Consider the following 7,615-nt stretch of genomic DNA (forward strand, 5'->3'; position numbering starts at 1 on the left):
TTATGCTGTAATGTCTATTGTCTGTACAAGTCCCCTCTATAATTTGTAAAGCGCTGCGGAATATGTTGGCGCTATATAAATAAAATTATTATTATTATTATTATGTGCTGAGTAATCCGGAATTCTTTAGATCCGTCACTAGATAGACAAGTGAAGCAGCGTTCCAAGTTCTTACATGCCGCACAATCGTGGCAGGGGAAAAAAAAAACATCTAGGGCCCTTTGAGCCAAAGGCACACTTAGATTCCTGGCCCCTGTAGTAGCTGTGAGTTAGCAGGTCACGTAAGTTTTTATTCCTCCGGTATGTAATGGAGGGTGTGTTGGTGAGACAATTAGTTAGTATTGTGTCATATTTGATGATGGGCCAATATTTGCTCAGGACTTCTTTCACCATTGTGGAGTTACTCGAATAGGTAGCTATGAATCTCACCTGGTTGGATGTTTTAGATTCCTTTTTGGTCTTTAGGAGGTTCACTCTGTCCATCCGAGAGGCTCTTCTTGTACACCGTTTGATTATCCTTGACGAATAGCCTCGATCCATGAAACGGTTGGAGATATCTTCTGCATGTTTTTGATATGATACATCCTCGGAGCAAATACGTTTAGCCCTGAGGAATTGTCCGTAAGGAATGCTGTTCTTGAGATGTCTGGGGTGGGCTGATGTAGAATGCAGTAAGCTATTGACTGATGTTTCCTTTCGATGCAGGTCACTCTGTACCAGACCATCACCACCCTTATGGATACGCACGTCAAGGAAGTCGACGCTGTCTCGGCTGTAATGGCAAGTAAGTTTGATGTTAGACTCATTAGTATTAAGTTCCTCAACAAATTTCAGAAGGTCCCTTTCAGTGCCTTGCCAGATTGCAAAAACATCATCTATATACCTAGTCCACATGAGTATATTAGATGATAGTGGAGTGGCATCCGTGATGAAAACTCTTCCCTCCCACAGAGAGAACGTTGATTTTTTTCAGCTATTAATTATAGTGGGCATTTTTGTACACTTTCTATTTTTACTATATATGTTTTTTGTTTTTTACTTCTTATCTATTTGGATTCTCCTTGCCAGCTTACCCTTAGATTTACATAGCATCTTTTTATTTCTATTTATTTTTATTTTCCTTTTCATTTATTTCTTCATATATAGTTCTTTTGGTGTCAGGGCATTATATAGGATCCTGCCATCCTCTCTCACTCTTTTTCCGGCACGTCACTTTCTTTGCCGTTTACACATCTGGTATACGCTGTATACATTAATACTTATATGTCACCCATTACATTTGCGTACCAACACATTCCTTTGTATATATTATATTTCTTTATCAGATCAGTCTGTATAATACTTGCAAATTGCAGTGCACTTGTATTATTATTATTATTTATTATTATAGCGCCATTTATTCCATGGCGCTTTACATGTGGGGAGGGGTATACATAATAAAACAAGTACAATAATCTTGAACAATACAAGTCACAACTGGTACAGGAGGAGAGAGGACACTGCCCGCGAGGGCTCACAATCTACAAGGGATGGGTGAGGATACAGTGGGTGAGGGTAGAGCTGGTCACTTGTATGATATGTGTTTCTCTTTTTTCTACTTTCTCCTAGGTATTGTGCTGGCACCTTAACGTGCACCCCCCTCTTTCACTTTCACTTTCCCTTCACTGCCACTCCTCCTGGTCAGGTATGTGCACCCGCCCACTATCGGCTTCTCGTCTTACTGCACTTTCTGTATAGATGGTTCCTGCTTCCCTTTTCGCTCTCAGCGGTGTGCGCTTCTCGCGGCCTGCTTGTTCTGGTTGCCGTGGATACGCGTCCTTTCTGCGTCGCACTTCTGGCCCCTCCCACTAACGCGTCAGTGCGGGGCGCGGATGTGTGACGTCGGACGCCGACTCCGCCGCTTCCGGCCACTGCAGTGCCTGGGGTAAGCGCCGCCATTACCGCTTTGAGCGCCAGTACTCTAGATAAAAGGAGACCACCCATCCTCCTCACACTAGCACCCCCCGAGGAAGCAGCATTGTGCGAAACGCGCGTCGGGGCCCCTCTTTCCACGCACGGCCGCAGGTTGGTACCTCTCTTATGTGCCTTTTATTACTACTTAGAAAGTATAAGCATGGCTTTACCCACCTATGTGTATGGGATCTTCCCTTAATATTTGTGCCCGAGCACTGAGGGCAGCATAGTTATATGGGGTACCCTGCCATATTATATCTGCACTAGGCACTTTATTTGTATCTTTACATATATTTAGCATCTCCCTGCATCTGTTTATTATCTGAGAGCAATTGTCTTCTTACTATTGGTTCCATCTGCCCGGTAGTTTATGTGTTATCTTAACTACTGCTTACATGCATGTTGCACTACTTTTATTATTGCTGAACGATACTTCTGTGTATATATATATACACCCGTGGTAGGAGTACTATTGATTTTTTTGCTCTTCAGCTTAGTATAACGTCCGTGTGTGGCACTAGTGTCGCCTTTCCGTTTTTTCATTGCATCTTTTTATTCTGATTTCTATGTACAGTATTTATGTATTTTTTAATGGTCTTTCAATAAAATTGTTACTTTTTAGCTCTGGTGTCCATTCTTTTTTTGGGTCTCCAAGAAAATGATGAGAAATAAAGTTGTGTCGTGTTTCATCACACCCTGTATAATGTCGGTATTTTTCCCTAGTAGAGGCATTACTGGAGATCATGACAACGTATAAGGGCACATGGAGCAGTGAGTTTGAGTTTATTCTATTTTTCCAATTTAAAAGAAAAGTCTACACCAGCGCGGTGCCAGGACCATTACAGTACAAGTAAACCTCTATATAGGGAAAAAGCTGAGCAGAACTCTGGCCGACTTGTTCTTAGATCTGACTCCACAATCACTATGTCATGTCCTCCTTGTAATTGTGACATTGCCATATCCATGTATCTATAACCTAGTGACAAGTAATATAGAAATTGTAAATAAAATCAGTAAGAAACTGGAAACCCGAATCATCACTGAGATCTTACACAATATGGAAATGATTCTGTAATATGTAATATTTATGATTCAGGTCATACAGAGATTATACCTATAGGCCAACCATTAGTTTAGGCTGACTGCAGGTCACTACACTACATTACCATTTCACTGAACATTAAATATATTGGCTTTTTAGAGAAAAATAATAACAGAGAAAATGGCTCCAGAAATGCTTAGGTCTTACACTCTGCCACTAGAGGGCGCTTATTAAGAAGACAAAATAAATCTTCCAATTAATTGCTAAAATCCTGAAATGCATCAGTCAGTTATTTCTACTTTTTTTAGTGATAATACTTCTACATAAATGACAGTAATGTTTGTAGTAAAAATAGTTGTTTCTTTTAACTTTGACACATATAAATATACGTCTAACATAATATAAACAGCAAAAAATGAGTTCATTTTTTATGTCTATTTTAAAATCCCCAAGTCTAAAAAAGGGGCAGTATTCTAATTAATTGGTAAAAAAAATAGGATGTTAAATTTGTTCACACAAAGTAATGTTTCAGCTCAACCCCCTGTGAACCTTGATGGAGCTAAAACAGTTGGAGCTGAAACGCTGCTGTGTGGGCAAATAAAACACCGTATCTTATCCCTATATTTCTTCACAGGTTACTAGGAGAGCAGAATTTTCTAGACATTTAGAATTTGATTCCACCACTAGAGGATTTTTAACAAAGAATTAGAATAATCTAAAAGACTAAACAGAATGATCTAGAAATGGCAGCAGGGCGAGAAAACGATCAATAACATGAGCAAGGAGGCGTCCTCCCTTCCCCCAGTGCTGAGTGTTGCATGAGCAAATAACAGGAAATGAGCCGCCCCTCCCCCACACAGATCAGGGACTGAGCAGAGCAGAAACCTGAGCCCTGAGCCTATCCCTCCACCACAAGGCTAGAAACATGAGCAGCACACAGAGATAATGCCACTCCCTCACTATGGAAGTGTGTAATAAGCAGAGTCTGTGCCTCCTCCTTATACAGGGGGTCTATTGTATGGAATGGTTTTTATGACAAATATTCATTGTGTGCACACACCCTTATACATGGAGATCACAAGCAGCAGTGCAGAGTCCATACCCTCCCTCACATTGCAGATAAATCACACAAACAATACACAACCTCCCTATGACCTACAAAAATAACATTCCCAGCATGCCCGGCCTGTCACACCCTTACATGTGACACGGATATAAAAGCTATCCCCCCCTGCACAGCTGAGTCATGTATGTTTAGTGCATCATCCATGTTTACTGATGAAACGTATCCACCTCTACGTGTGTCCATGGCTTTATCTAATATATAATAAAAAACAGAGCCACTTCGCAGCATATCCACAGCACTACAGCTTGGAGTTTGCCATATAGTTTGCTCCTGTCTTGCTAAAGGGGAATTCTCAAGTTTGCAAATTCTTCCCTATTGATAAGATCAGGGGTAAATTCCTGACAGTTGGGGTCCAACTGCTGGAAACCTACAATCTCCAGAACCTGTCATTTGGTTAATTCTTAGCCATGTGCAAAAGACTAGCCTACTCCACTGTCTCTGACAGTACCTGTCACAGTTCACAGGAAGGATACCTTTATCATCCCCACCACTCACACCAATTTGTCATCAACAGGGGTTGTTTGGTTGCCCCTGGTTCTTTCTGAAGGTGATTTATCTATATCCCACTTCCCAGTTCCAGTTTGGAACTTGCAGCTCTCTGGCGCTCCCTTTAGCCTCAGGTCACACATGGTACTGCACCTAGGGTAATTATTCCCCAGAAAGGCTGTATGCTATGTACTGGCGATTGGGAACGCTGCAGCGAGGGCGATATAACTACTCCCACTAAGGCGGGAACAATAATTATCAACGCCATCCGTCGCTACACAGCCTCCCAAACGCACAGGACAAATCTGCTGCCACAGCTCTGATTTCTTAATTATAAAGGGGTTCAGAGCCAACCCAGATTAGTAGCGTAATTCACTTCAGAGGACGTGCCAGTTCATTATAGAGCAAGGAGAAACAAACCTAGCAACCAGGCAACCTCACATGTACTTATGCTGGCTAACAGATGTAAAACATTCAGCTGCGGCAAGAAAAACTAAATCTCCAAGCACTAAAAAATACTCGGAGGAACCCCGAGCATGCTCGAGAAATCTCGAGTAACGAGTATTATCGCTCATCACTATAGGCAGTGTTTACAGAAGTATAAAAGAGTATTATAAAGACGACAAGTAGCATATGTACAGTACAATTATAAATAAAAGGGATTAAAGTTGAAAAAAAACTTACATTTCGTTCATATCATTTCATCTCATGGCTGACCATGTGCTCAGGGGACACATCCAGATGTATATCACACATCTGTATAGCAGCTAGACCCCAGACAAAAGACACTGGAAGACTGATGTCCCACTCAGCTATCTCCCAGCCCAAAACCAAGGCACTCCCCTAGGTGGTGACCTTCTCAGAGGCTGAATTCTCCCCTTTCTTAGAGCTGTGACAAACCATTTTTATACATAGCTCGCTGTATAAACCTCGAATACAAACGACACAATGATCAGAATGTGCACCACATCAGGGGGATTCTTTTAAGTGTAAACACGGCAAAGTTACATGACCCGCTTACGGAGAAACCTGCTCATTGCACTCGTAGGGTTTAGCATCTAGCGATTTCTGTGAGCTATAGATCTCTCAATGGACATCTGGAATATATAATCCTTATATCTCTAGCCCTGATCAGTTCTAATATACATAACCTTAAAAGAACAATAGAGTCCCATGCAGTTTCTGTACCAGTTTTGGCTGGTATTAGGCAGGGGTTAAATAATTACAGGCTCAGGAAGACCTAAGTGTGTTACTTGCAACTTCCGTCATGTTGGTGTTACTGGGAACAGTTGCCCGCTTTCTGTCTGTGGCCACCACATTGCTTCTTCCTGCTTGTTGGGGTGCTGCGCCTCCCTCCCCCTGTGTGCTGCTGTCCTCGCTCTGCATGTCTTCCTGCCAGGTTGGGTCAGTTACTACATCATCCACCACCTTGTCTTCTACATCCGCACACTGGTCCTCCTCCTGACTTTCTGGCAATTGTGTCTCATCATCATCTACCTCTTGTGACACTTTCCCACAGTCGCCTTCGTGTGACTGTGGGTACTCAAATATTTGGGCATCACTACATGCGATCTCATCTTGCCCCGCTTCAAGTGGACTGGGTGAGAGGCCCAAATATATAAATGGAAAAGTGAACAGCTCTTCGGAGTGTCCTTTGTGGGATCAGTTGTCTCTGGGCACTCGACATGGTGGGAGGTTTTAGGATCAGTATGTGGTCCAGACTCACGGCTACTGAAACTTGACCGTGTGGAAGACAGGGTGGTGGTGGTGGCAAAGTGACTGAAAGCATTATCCGCTTTCCAACCAACAACTTTTTGACACTGCTCTGGGTTCAATAGTGGTGTGCTGTGATCCTCTAGTAATTGGGACAGGAAGGTCGGGTGAGAAGATGTGGGTGTTTGTTGTGGCACAATTTCAGCTTGCCCATGGCTTCGGCCTCTGTATGCAACACTGTTTTAAATAGCTGACCTGTAGGTAACTATTTTTAACAGCAAACTGGTGTCAATAACTTCGTTATCACACTGCAACAAAATTTAAATGAAGGCGAGAAATGGCAGAATTTTGAGCGTACTTATATGTGATCCATGTGAGGGACAAACCACAGTTCTAAATGGATGAATTTTTAGTGCTGTAATATGGAAAGGATTTGGCTGTAAAAGGATGTGGCTGTATTCTGCAGTGACAACAAACAAATGGAGCAGTAGAACAGTGTTCTCTGGATTGCTTTTTAAGCAAATAATCAGGATTAAGATCCAAGAAAAAAATTATTCCTGGCCCCTGATACCTATCTATGTCTGGAAATTAGTGTTGAGCATTCCGATACTGCAAATATCGGGTAGCGGCCGATATTTGCTGTATCGGAATTCCGATACCAAGTTCCGATATTTTTGCGATATCGGAATCAGAAGTTCCTATAAGTTCCCAGTCATCTTCAGCATGTGCAGTGTGTATGGTTCCCAGGGTCTGGAGGAGAGGAGACTCTCCTTCAGGCCCTGGGATCCATATTCATGTAAAAAATAAAGAATAAAAATAAAAAATATGGATATACTCACCCCTCCGACGAACCCTGGCTGTCACCGCTGCAAGCGTCTGCCTCCGTTCCTAAGAATGCAGAGAGTGAAGGACCTTCGATGATGTCGCGGTCACGTGAGCGGTCAGGTGAACGGTCACCTGACCGTGACGTCATCGAAGGTCCTTCACTCTCTGCATTCTTAGGAACGGAGGCAGACGCTTGCAGCGGTGACAGCCAGGGTTCGTCGGAGGGGTGAGTATATCCATATTTTTTATTTTTATTCTTTATTTTTTACATGAATATGGATCCAAGGGCCTGAAGGAGAGTTTCCTCTCCTTCAGACCCTGGGAACCATCCAGGATACATTCCGATATTTGTGTTCCATTGACTTGCATTAGTATCGGTATCGGCGATATCCGATATTTTTGGGATATCGGCCGATCCCATCCGATACCGATACTTTCAAATATCGGAAGGTATCGCTCAATACTACTGG

General features: G+C 42.6%; 1 long non-coding RNA gene across 1 annotated transcript; it reads left to right on the forward strand.

Annotated features, from left to right (window-relative positions):
• The first annotated feature begins 409 nt into the window (after nt 1-409).
• LOC138647123 (uncharacterized) lies at nt 410-2,545 on the forward strand. Its single transcript, XR_011314890.1, has 3 exons — nt 410-621; nt 706-784; nt 1,609-2,545. It is a non-coding gene; the product is annotated as an uncharacterized lncRNA (long non-coding RNA).
• Nucleotides 2,546-7,615: the final 5,070 nt, after the last annotated feature.

Source organism: Ranitomeya imitator, chromosome 8 (assembly GCF_032444005.1).
Source record: "Ranitomeya imitator isolate aRanImi1 chromosome 8, aRanImi1.pri, whole genome shotgun sequence".
In the NCBI taxonomy this organism is placed as follows: Eukaryota; Metazoa; Chordata; class Amphibia; order Anura; family Dendrobatidae; genus Ranitomeya; species Ranitomeya imitator.